The sequence below is a fragment of the Xyrauchen texanus genome, chromosome 22 (genome assembly GCF_025860055.1).
Source record: "Xyrauchen texanus isolate HMW12.3.18 chromosome 22, RBS_HiC_50CHRs, whole genome shotgun sequence".
In the NCBI taxonomy this organism is placed as follows: Eukaryota; Metazoa; Chordata; class Actinopteri; order Cypriniformes; family Catostomidae; genus Xyrauchen; species Xyrauchen texanus.
Window position 1 is genome coordinate 6,896,360 of NC_068297.1, and position 13,750 is coordinate 6,910,109.

Sequence of the window (13,750 nt, forward strand, 5' to 3'; positions counted from 1 at the left end):
GTAATTCCCAGTTGGACCATTTCTCCTGCATTTAAGTATGCAGTGCAGAGCTGCAGATCTTTTTATTCTTATATCATTTTATTTTGTTTCTCACATTAAATTGTTAAAGCTGTATTCTCAGGAAGTCGTCAGTACTGTTCAGCCGGAAGTGGATGGGGTTTCAGGCATCTGCATTCAATATTCTCAATTATCCCTTCATCATATCCCTCATACTGCATCAATATCGCTTCTCAAGTGGCAACATTTCATGTTACTAGATTACATGGTTCACACCATTCATGCTAGGTGATTGTGTCAGATTGGTGGCTGCGCCATGCCGGTTACTGAGTTTTGGTTCACAAATGTTGGTCTGTTTAGCACAGTGTTTGCATGCCTGAGTGTTCTCCCCAACAGGAATCAGGTTCAAATATTCATGCATGCCATTATGCACAAGTTCTGCTGTGTACAGTGTCTGATTACATCCATTTAGTTGAGATGATGCTCCTGGTGTTGTGCCGGTTGCTGCTATTGCACGTCAAATCACAAAGTGTTTCTTGACTTCATATGTCTACATCCACTGTTCTCCTAAAGGAGAAGTACCATCCATTGCTGTGTGCCCTCTGACACCTAGTGGTAGACATTGCTAATTACATTTCCATGTTTCATTAACAGCACACATAAGATTGTTGCTCTAATTCAAGATTAATCAAGGTACATATTCCTATATCAGCTATGTTACATATTTCACTTTATTAGATTCATCATTACGGTATAGCGATTTGTATTTTATGTGTTACTTAATTAACTATTTTATTAGTATCGGATTATGAATTGTTCTAAACAATGGGTATTTATCATAAACATTTGAAATTCAAGCTTCATTACTCAAGTTTCTACAGACAGTTAATTTCCTGCATACTGTATGATGTTCAAAATATAAGCACCCCATTAATGCTCTCTATATTAGTTTAACATAATCACAGTTATTTCAAGTTATCAATGCAATTTGGCCATTTTGCCACATTCACTACATACAGTATGTGCTCATTGTCATGGCAGTAACACTTAGTAGCAGATAAGAAAGGTATTAGTATACATTTATTGAAATAGGTACAGAGCTGCAGCTCTTTTATTGCCAGATAATTTTATTCTGGCACTCACATAATTGTTCCTAAATGTTCCATATTTCACATATTTGTGATAACTCCAGAAGGTACACCTTGATGTAACTAATTTGTCTTTTCTACAGGAAACTCCTGCAACAGCGCCATCCTCATGGGCTCCAATATTACTTCCAGCAGGTGTCTGCAAGAGTCCATTTACATTTCTTTCACAGGACTGTATACAGGTTTTATTCCACTTTCTCTATAGGCATCTTTCCAAGATCAGGGTGTATCGAGTCTCACCTGTTTATATCATTAAATGTATCAAAACAAGCAAAGTGCGCAGAGCTCGCTGTTCACACATCCAAACCTTGCATGGAATCACATGACTCTGATCTTTCGTGTTCTTAATCAAGGAGATCTTCCTTTCGGATGTCAGTGAGATCTCTCCCGTCCAAAGGACTCGGTTGGAGGTGCCGGATCTCATCACCTAGGGACAGCGGCCCACTCATCCATTCACCATTCAGACCCTCTCTTTTAGGGTAGGTGGGATCACCACATCTATTTCGTTGTTCCCTCTTCCCGCCAGTGGGGGGGCTCCTCTTGGGTGTCATTGGGCCCATTCCCTCAAGGGTTAGAAGTTCTCACCCCTTCTGCGACATAGCGAGCCTCATGTGATATGATTCACAGTCTCCTTGCCATGGTGGTAGCGGAAGGAAGTGCTTCAACTTCAAGTTTAAAAAATCCTCCTGTCTGAGCTGATACTCCCGCAGCAGTGCACCACTTGATACTGCCGCAGCAGTTCCTGTTCACACTCGATATTGCCGCAGCATTGTCCCGCTTGAATGTAATTGTAATCATTGTGTTTTCTAACTAACCTTTGCTTCCCCTAAAGATGAGTACAAATGTAATTGCCATGGGTTCCTAACTAACATTTACTTCCCTTACAGGTACGTAAACATTTCTATTTTCTCCACAGGCGCTCTCAACTTCTAATTTTGTACCCCATCCACACCCGATACTGCTGCAGCAGTAACCCCATTCTCCTTTGATATTGATGTAGAAGTGCTCCACTTGACACTGCCACAACAGTTCCTACTTGTACAGGAGACTGCCGAAGCAGTGCCCCACTCAATACTGCAGCAGTAATGCCCTGCTTGAATGTGCACATATGAAATTGTAAAGTTCCCCTAATTATCTTTCTGCTTCCCTTACAGGCGCTCTCAATTTTGAAGTTCAATACTTTTATCAAAGCACATCTACAACAACGGACACAGAGCAGTGCTCCCACAGGAGCCTCTTCACTATGCTCATATACTCAACTCCAGTGCCATATCAGCACCTTAACTCTACTCCCACAGGAGGCCCACTTTACTCTACTGCCACAGCAGTATTTTACAATGCTTCTGCTGAAACACTTAGTCTTCGCTTAATGCCAGCTGCAATGAGCATTACAGAAACTCCCTCCTGTTCATTTGTACTACCCATATTTTCCTGTCTCTTCCACCCGGAGCAGACCCTTGCATGATGCTGCCTCGCAGACTGGTTGCTTCTGTGCAAAATTTCCATGGTACAGCCACAGTTTGCTGCAAAAAAGTCCTTTGTCTAAACCTACCACCTGGAGCAGGCCCTTGCGCGAGGCCACCTCCGCAATCTGGCTGCTTCGGTGCAGTTTACCAAGATTTAGCTATTCCGTTAGCCTTTGATTTAGCATTTCTTTCACACATTTTTGGGAGGTTAAGCATTGTGCTTGAACTGTCCTACTACAGCATTATTTGTCATGCTTGCATACACATCTAAGGAGATAATATTCTATAAATATTTATCTAAAAGCACTAATGATCTTTCCATGTACTTGCTGTCCTTTATTGTAAGCATCTTTTTGAGGGTTCAATTTAGAGCTCGAGCTGAGCCTCTTGCTCGAGCACCACCTTTGTAGATTGCAAGCCACACATTTTAACCCTTTACCACTCAAAGATTATGTGGTCAGGCAAACTCCTAAAATGGTGTTCTTAAACTAATGTTGGGGAGAAGCTTGATCATCTAATCAGCCTATCAACCTAGAGGCTGCACAGTATATAAGCCGCCACTTACTTCACTCTAACGACAGACTTTCCGGCATCCCTCCACCACCCCATGTCCATCCTTAATCTTCTAAGAGTTCTTCTAAGTAGCTTCCTGAAACGAACTCCTGAAATGAGGGTTTGTAGAAAATTTCAGAATTTTGGAATGATTTATTCCTTGTTGTAAATTGTCGGTATGGGCGGAATAGGGGTTTGTCTTTGTTTCTTTAAGTGATGGAGTGGGTTGATGAAGGGATAAAGTAAATAACTCTCAGTAACAGTCTCACAGAGGCTGGTAATTTCTTAATCTCTCTATCGCTCAGCTTTTATATCCTCATGAGTAATTAATTCACATCACTTGCCAAGTATGGGGACATTATGCCAAAAAAATCCTGTAACTACCACGTTCAGGTAAGCAAGACCTTGGCTTGATTGTACCAATTATTCTGCCACATGCTTTGCTTGACCTCTGCTGATATCCTCATTAATCAATGAACAGCAGCAGAACTTCCTGTTCCTTCTGACCTAAGGGGGCAGTAGTATAAGTGAAGCAAGTTTGGCAAAGTCTACGTGATACAGTTTCTAAGCATGGTGCATAAGTGCAGAGTCAATATGGAATTGAGCTTGAGGTTATGGCAATGTAGAAACCAGAGCTCGTAAATACCTGTTATGTATTTATGAAGGAGTATATTTTAAAAGGGTGTTTATTATTTGTATATAAATCTTTTACTGGGGTGTATGTGGTTTTATTAGCAGTAGCAGTTGCAGTTAGTCTCCTCTCACTGGCAGTGAGGTATTTTGTGCATTGATTTAGAAATTCCTGCTGATTCTGTCTAAAAGTTTTTTTTTTTTACTTTTGTGTTTATGTAACCCATTTCAAATATAAACAGTGCATTTATGAATTATTCAGACCCCTTAATTTTTTTTCCACATCAATCCATACCCCATAATAACAAAGCAAATACCAGATTCTTGATAACTTTGCAAACTTATTAAAAAGAAAATCGGATTTATCACATTTATATAAGTATTCAGACCCTTAACTCAGTACTTAGTTGAAGCACTTTTGGCAGCAATTACAGTCTCAAATCTTTTTGGGTATGATGCGACAAGTTCCACTTCTGTCACTCACTCGACGTTGTGTCAATGTAGTGACACTAGGGGTCTCTCTTGAGAGCCTTGTTTACTTCTTATCATTGAGAAAAGGCCAATAAGAATTGGTGAACAGAATTTGCATGCCCCTCCCCCGAACATACGGGTATAAAAGGAGGGAAGTGGAAACAGGTTTTTTCTTCGGAGCCGAGCAGTTGTGTTTCAAAGTAAAACCCACTGCTGTTCCACTCACCTCTAAACAGCATAAGCTGTTGGAAATATGGTGCATTTCAGTGGCTTTTCTCTTCTTCTGCATGCCAGTGCAGACTACACCCCTGAGTGCTTCGACAGCCCTCTAAAATAGTATATATTTCTCTAAAAGAGTAAACACATTGACATTAAACATCTATTTAAAGATGCGTCTTTTTCAAGATGCCCTTCCGTCTTTGTGTCATTCCTGGATGCGGTCGTTACCTCTTTGTTTCTGATGGTCACGGGCGCTGCCTCTCGTGTCTGTGCAGAGATCACACAGAAAACATGACCATGGCAACGTTGCGGCCCTAGCGGCTAGGCGATTGGTTCCTGGTTTTGGGGCTCCCTCTGCCCCCCGATCGCTGTGTTTGTAGAATTCCTCCCCGTCGAGGCAGGACCTACCACCGCGCCATTTCCATGTGTGGCTGGTAAGCCCATGTGACATATTTGCCACATGTTAACCTCCCCTGTTGGGCAGGATGTGGTCTCCACAGGGTTCTCCACCCCGATGTGTGTTATAGCGTTAGATGGCCCCAGCTGCATCTATCACTCTATGGATAGAAAATGTAGAGAGAGAAAAGGCAGCTGCTGGTGCGGCCTGCTCCCAGGCTAGTTACGTCACTTCCCTCCCTCAGGGATGTGGGGAACTATATGATGTCTCAAGAGAGACCCCTTGTTTCACTACATCGACACAACGTCTGGTTCCCTCCATCAGGGAACGGAGGTTACGAGAGTAACTGAGACATTTTTTCCCACCGGGACTTGGAGATTTTCTGCCATTCTTCTCTGCAGATCCTCTCAAGCTCTGTCAGGTTGGATGGGGACTATCGGTGGACAACTATTTTCAGCTCTCTCCAGAGATGTTCGTTTGGGTTCAAGTCTGGGCTCTGGCTAGGCAACTCAAGTATATTCAGAGTTTTCCCTAAGCCAATCTTGCATTGTCTTGGCTGTGTGCTTAGGGTCATTTTTCTGTTGGAAAGTGAACCTTCGGCCCAGTCTGAGGTCCTGAGCACTCACCGGACCAGGTTTTCATTAAGGATATCTCTGTATTTTTCTGCATTCAGCTTTGCTTCAACCCTGACCAGTTCCCCAGTCCCTGCCGCTAAAAAAAAAACCACAGCATGATGCCACCACCATCATACTTTACTGTTGGGATTGTATTGCGCAGGTGATGAGCTGTGCCTGGTTTCCTCCAGGTATGATGCTTGGAATTGAGGCTAAACAGTCCAATCTTCATTTCCTCAGACAAGAGAATCTTGTTTCTCACTGTCTGAGAGTCCTTTAGGTGCTTTTTTGCCAATTCATGTGTCTTGCACCGAGGAGAGGCTTCCGTCTCGCCACTCTGCCATGAAGCCCAGAAGCGTTGCAGTGATGGTTGTTCTTCTGCAAGTTTCTCACATCTCTACACATGATCTTTGGAGCTCAACTGGAGTGACCATCAGGTTCTTGGTCACCTCTCTTACCAAGGGGTTATGGAGTGTAGATTGATGTGAAAAAAATTATAATAATTTAAAGCATTTTAGCATAAGGCTGCAACACAACAAAATTAAGTGGTTTGAACTGAATTTACTGCTTATATTTTTTCTTATCAGAGTAATAGCTCAGATATATTACTAAAAATATCTGTGTTTTGGGCACAGATTTCGGCCAAATCCTTATTTGACATGTGGAAAAGTGAAATTATTTCATATTTTGCCTTTATTAGAGAGATTCAATTGAGAGTGACTGAAAATTGAGGAGAAAGAGGATGCATGGGATTGTCGCAGGCAAGATTCAAACCTGTGGCATCCATGTGAGCACCATACAATTTGAAGGGGTTGGAAAAGTAATGGAAATAATTAGAATTGTGGCAGGGAGAAAGCTTGCAACAGTCTGGTCTTGATTCAATGAAGCAATCAGATGCGCACCAACACAAACCACCACCAAAAAACAAAAAATTATTGAGACTGAATTAAGCTTCTCCAAAAACACAATAAAAAGTAAAAACAAAAAGTTAAACTACAACCCGTTTTCATAGAAACTACATTTTTGCTAAATTATTTTTGTGGTGTTTGTATTTGACTGACATATCGGTGGCTCACCAATGTATCAGAGGACATAAAATACATAATACATAAAAGAAGAGTAAGCCAGACCAAGTGCTCATGGGAAAAAGAGTTTATTGATGTCAATCTTGTAGCCAAGCTCTTATGAATTTTAACCCAAAGTTCTGGCTGTGTGACAGATCTTTATACCTGATAGCAAATGTGCTAACTAAACATTCAAAAGATACCACAGGACCTCCTGAGAGGAACACAGCAGGTTGCATCCACTGGATGCTCCTGAAAAGAACACAGCAAATATGGTCTCACAGAAACCTATTGAGGGTAACCCAACCAATAGACAGGTTTGATTAATCTGTCCTATTTTAACAAACACAGCTGCAGTGGATTTGCATCTGAGGCACAGTTGTAATGTAAAACCATCTGACTTTTACCATTAAAAATACAAAATTCTACAGTGGATTGTACATATTATTGCAGTTTCCTGGTGAAATAAACATTAGAGGTGCTACAATACTGACTTCTATATACTTTTACATAAATCACAGATTATCAGCTCATAAATGTGACACCACTTTTACATTACAATTTATTCATTAAGCAGAAGTTGTATCCATAGCAACTTACAAAATAAGGAAGCAAACAACAAAAGTGATTTTTTTACCATAGTGCATGACTTCAAAGGTGATGCATATTAACATTTGCATTACAAAACCAACTGGTAGAGCGTTGCACTTGAGATGAAAAAAGCCAGGGTATGAGTCTCATGAGTCTCATGGAACACATGAGTTGACTGAAAGTGTCACAGAAGCACCATAAAATTATGTGGTTGCATCAGAAATGGCATTTTTCATGCTACATATGTTTTTTTTTTACACTGTCGGTTAGGTTTAAGTGTAAGGTTTAGGGTAGGGAGGTGTTGTGTTTTGATTTACATCTTGATAGAGCCTTAACAACTTAATTTTTTTTTGCAAAAATGTTGCCACAGTCAAGTAATTTTCATGAGATCAGGCTGGAAAACTAAGCCACATTCAACAACATTTTTTTTTTTTACTGGTAGAAACACTCAGCAACATAACTTTATAAGTGTCCTCTACATAGAGAATAACATAAAAATAATAACAAAAATCTGAATCAAGAACTTTTATTAAAATAAAAGATTAAATTGGGAGCTTTACTCCATTAGTTCCCCGCGACCCTGTACACAGGATAAGCGGTTGACGATGGTTGGATGGATGGATGGGACTCCATTAGTTGCTGCCGTGGGGGTGTGCAGTGTTATTATAATGCCCAATTCCTTTGATCAAAGTAAAAAGCAGTCGCTGGCAGTCCCTGCTCTGTCACTGAAGACATGCAATTAAGCGAAGGTCAGTGAAACTAAGATTTATAGGTAGATAAAGGTGTGTTTGCATTGGATACTCTATATTGCCAAATGAAAGCTAGCTGAACATTATAAAAGCTCTCACAAATGTGCTCAAACTGTAATATGTGTGTGCTTCTTTTTTTATAGTATATATACAGTACATGGCTTGTCGGTACATTTCAAAGATTTCTTGTTTCACTAACTGTGGTGTCTTTGTTCCTAGAGATCACAGTAAAGGAGCTGTGAAAGTCATCAGCATGCAGCTACTTGGACCTGGTCAGAGCTCTCTCAAACATCATTAAAGAAATACACTAGCAAAGGCTTTTAAGAGGCCACAAGATGATTGAACAATACAAACAATCCAAAGTAAACTCCAATTTATTGCACCTGGGACATTTTGGTGGTTTTTGTCCATAACTTTTCTTTTTTTCCCCATTATATATATATATATATATATATATATATATATATATATATATATATATATATATATATATATATAGTTCAATTGGAGTCAATTATCCACTCTGTTGCACAATGCCAAGCTCTATCAGAAATAAACTGCTGCCTATGTAGACTGTTCCAAATCATTCAGTTATGAGGTTCCATATAGGATGCTGTCTTGGAAGGTAGCTCACTATGTAGGTAGTACATAGCAAGATAGCTCACTATTTTTTGGAATAGAGGCTGAAAGGCTTTCTGCTGGCTATGGATTTATCCTTATCCCTGAACAAACCAAGGCAAAAATCTAGCAGTTACATCTATTATGAAGGTGTTTGGCACATCTGGAGAGGAGCTTCACGGGTCATGAGCCACTTAGCAGATTACACAGATTTAATTAATGACTTTGCAATCATCTGCAATTGCGACAACCTCTGTGCCTTTGAATTTACCATCTTTTAGTTATTACAACTGCTCTTCCATTCTTTTTACTTTCTTTTACTTCTCTTATTCACACCTATCTCTACATGGCGAAGGTGGAAGGTAATTTTAGTCCTTCCCCACGAGATTCTACTTGATTTTCTCCCAGTTGGATGATGAGCAGCATTTGCATTTAACAAATGCAGTAAGGAACGTAGCACATGGCACTTCAAAGGCTGTATGTTCTAATGGAGCAGGGCTGCTGGGTAATTAATCACTCTGAGGCATTATGCATTAATACAACACTAAAACAGCTACTAAGATAAAATAAAGCAAGTGGCATTCTGTTCCTTGGAATAAAGAATGGGTTGTGACTGCATCTGTCAAACATGGCTGAAGCTCCAATGTAGCTGATAGTGTGACTTCGTTTTTTTGCTTCTTTTAAAATGATGGATTACCTCCTGCAAAGCAGCGCAGAAGGAGTGAGACTTAGTGGGAATTTGAATATTAAATTCATTAAAACTAATAAATTGTGTACTAAAATGGAAGTCAAGAAAAACAGCTACTTATGACTTGTGCATATGTCCTTCAAGTATAAACTGTGTACACAAATGTATAGTAAATAATATACTATCATTCCACCTTCAAGTCATGTTGGAATGATAGTGTTTATGAGAGGATAAAGAGGGTACATGGATGCCACAGTGTCGTATTTACCAGTTGGCAATTCCAGTTGACTGATTTTATTTAGGCTCTAACTTTTCTAGCTAAGGGTGTGACAAATCATTGTGTAAGAATAGTGATATTGATCATAATACGTTGTAATTGTGACTGTACAGTTTAGTTTGCATGCATTTTATGTTGTTAATGAAGAATAGCTATAAAGCTTGATAAAAATACTATTCATTTTGTCAGTTTATAATCTGACAAGCTTGCGCAAGCAAAACTACATTCACCACAATTCTCTGTGGCAGTACATTAATAATAAAATGCATTGATAAAGAATTAGTTACATATCAATGCACATCATTTGCTCTTTTTTTCCATAATGAATACAAATATATCTGTGTTTGTCAGTAAGTGAAAAAGAGAGAAAGATAAATGTCATTGTCCAGCTCGCCAGATTTCATTTGATTCAGATTCACAAGCTCTCAATTTGCTAACGCTTGAATGCAATTTGACAGTTCTCAATACCAATTTCGGTATATATATATATATAGATTATACAGTATCCATTTTGAATAAAATTTTTTCAAGATCTCAAGTAATTATTTAAGACTGAAGTAAACAGTCAGTAATGAAGAAAAAAACTAAACAAACAAAAAACTAATTACAAGCAAAGAACAATTAAAAACAATAGACCAAAGATACAAAAAAAAAAAAAGTGCGTAAGTTTTTAACAGCTGTTCCAAGTATAAATTCCAAAGTAATCATTCAGTAATTGAAAAAGTGATGAAATGCAATATAAAACTTCTTAAATTACTGATCTCCACTGTATGATTATAATCCATTAATACATAATAAAGTTACTAAATGTATCCAGACAAGAGCACTGAAAGATTTTCCAGTTTTCATGATATTGTTGTTTGATTAATATAAACAAAAAAACTGTACTAGACAGCGTCAGGTCTATCAGGCTGCATTTACATTTCCAATATACTGAGTTTAATATTTTAATACAAATCCACTTTTGTGGCTGTTTACTTTTAATTTAGACATAAATTACTGTTTACAGTAATACCTCATCAAGGTACCAAAAAGAGGAAATAAAAATGATTTTTAAGAGTCTTGTTATTTTTGAAGTTCCTCTCAATATGTTTAGTTTCTCCCTCTCCCCAACCTTATCAAATCATAATTATGACTTCTGAACTTGTACGTGCAAACTTCCCATCAGGACAAATGCAGCATGTACAGTCAATTAAAATTATTACAGAAAATGGCCATGCCCTTATTGATAATTTACACTGCATTAGCATTAATGATGGTGGCCGACTGTATTTCGAAATGCAAATTACATACAGCTTGACAGGTGGGAATACAATATAGATGACATTAAATCTTCGATTATAATGTTTCCTGATGGCATTTCTGATTTTTCTCTCAATGCACAGATGCTGAGGCATCCCAATGGACTCATATTGCTTGCGTGATTGTTATTGAATGTGACATACTCAAACTGTTTTGACATGAAGTGCATTTGCATCTCCATTTCTGCTTTTTCTGGCTCCAGCATTCGTGTAGAGTGTCTTTCATGAGAAGAAAGTGAGATTCTGTCACACTGTATTTCCGAACAACTAAGCTAAAAGGCTAGTGCATCCACTTATGTTCACTAGAGTCTTTGTAGAAGCATACAACAGGAAATGAGGCAGAGATTTTCTTTGAAGAGCTTTGTCAGGCTCACGCAAACCTTATTTTCCAACACACACACACAAACATGTTTCTATGTTTTATGGGGACTTTCCATAGACATAATGGTTTTTATACTGTAAAAACTATATATTATATCCCCTAACCCTAATCCTACCCCTCACAGAAAACTTTCTGCATTTTTACATTTTCAAAAAACATAATTTAGTATGATTTATACACTGTTTTCCTCATGGGGACCGACAAAATGTCCCCACAAGGTCAAAAATTGCGGGTTTTACTATCCTTATGGGGACATTTGGTCCACACACACACACACACACACACACACACACACACACACACACACACACACACACACACACACACACACACACACACACACACACACACACACACACACACACACACACACACACACACACACACACACACACACACACACACACACACACACACACACACACACACACACACACACACACACACACACACACACACACACACCAATAGGTTTCCCCACAGTCATGAAAAGATTGGACATATCAGATAATAATTTTCTAGGCCTGTAAGTAAATTAAAGGAATTTTGGGGGTTCAATACAAGTTAAGATCAATCATCAGCTTTATGTAACACTGTTGATTACCAAAAAAATATATATTTTGTCTCATCTCTAATCTATTTTAAAAAAAAAACTTTGTGGTTACAGTAAGACAAATAAGTAAGAAGCAGTTCACAAACATTAAAATACACACTGTTTCAAAAGTATAGCCACAAAATCACTAAAAGAGTTAGAATATTGCAGCTTTATGGCAGCGAAGTCTTAATATTGTAATATAACTTTATGGTTAGTAAGCGATTTTATCATACAAATATTGTGTTTACATGTGTAATGTTCACATCTTGTGGCTATACTTTTAAAACCTTTTAAGGGTGTATTTGAACTTTTATGGACTGGTCCCATTCACTTCCAATGTAAGTGCCTTACAGTTTTTGATGAGTCTAATATTGTTTTTTTGTGCCACAAATGCTGTCAATGGAGCATAACCTGTATTGAACCAGAACATTCCTTTAAAGTCATGGACATTTCTGTAGTACATATACATTTGTGTAGTTATGCACTGCTCTAAAGTATTTAATTGGGCAGATATTGCTCTTGAATAGATTAACACTTGTTTCAAGATGTGGTGATGTCTGTTTTGAGAATGAATCATTCCTTTGAGTGCACCCTTCTCTCAAAATGTTGGTACCCATTCACTTGCATTGTGAGGACCTACAGAGCTTAAATATTTTTTCAAAAAATCTTCGATTGTGTTCTGCAGAAGGAGGAAAGTCATACATGTTGTATGGCATGAGGGTGAGTAAATGGGTCAATTTAAAATATTAATTTTGTCAACTATTCCTTTACATTTATTTTTGGAAATATGTTTTCTTTTTCTTGTTTTAAGCATAAACCTCACTATATTCCTCTACAAACAAGGCTTAAAATCTTGTAATCTTGCTTCTCAAGGAAAAGTATTTTGTTTTGTTTAGACATTTTTATTGGACAATAAGAAACATTTTCTTTTGCAGTGAGTCATTCAATTTCTTCCCAAATGACTGTTGCAAGCAGGTGGTGACTGGACTGTAGCTTTAGCCAGGGAAAAACATAGTATAATAATTCAGTGGGCAGAGAAGTGTTTTGCTCTTGTTAGGGAGATTGCCACTGTATTTGAACTGACCTGCTCAACTGGATTCTGCCACATCATTTCTCAGTGAGAGTTCTGTTAAAGCACATGGTTATCTGTCATGCTTTAATCTGGCCCCAGCAGGTATCGTCCTCGTCTCTTTCATCTCTCTCATGCCACCACAGAAGACAATCTGACAAATTTTAAATGAGACGTTATTTGAAATGAGCACACTCTCTTAGGAACGATGTCTATGTCAGTCTATTCAGCTCCACCCACCCTGTCTTCTCTCAAAGCAATACAACTCGATCTGCATTCAGAATGGAACATTTACCCACTACACCCTGAAAACACCACAGTATAGGTGAGCAGGGGTAACCACTTTTAATACATGTAACATTGGTAATGAATAGGGCTGAGCATCGATTTCCAGATTTGATTTGATTTCAATTCACAAGCTCTCCATTCGATTCAGATTGGATTAGATTCTGATTCATTTAGATATATTTCATGTATAATATACATTTGCTTGCAAGTGGGCTTAGGTGTGTGATTCAGTGATTTGTTGCATAAGCTTGGTCTGTTTTTCAGGAAAATGAGAACAAAGGACATTTGTTAATTCCTGGGGAATATTGTGTTAACGCAAGTTTTAAGCTTTAGGGGGTTTCTTAAAGAAAAATATCAAATTGTGTCCAGTGTTCAGATTTGGGTTGCACAGCAATTAAATACAATTCTTGGTGAATATCTTTGGCTTGTTTTACGGTAAAAATATTTAGTTGTTTCATGAATAAACCAAAAGTATTATGATTTTTATAACAATTGTGTTAGTATTCAGACTAAGCAATTGTGTGCATTAGAATGCAAAGTTTTTTTTTCACCTACAGCATCTCTAACCACCATCTTATGATTTAAAGGTGATGTGACACTTTGTTCAAGCGGAAATAAATTATTCAGAAGGATG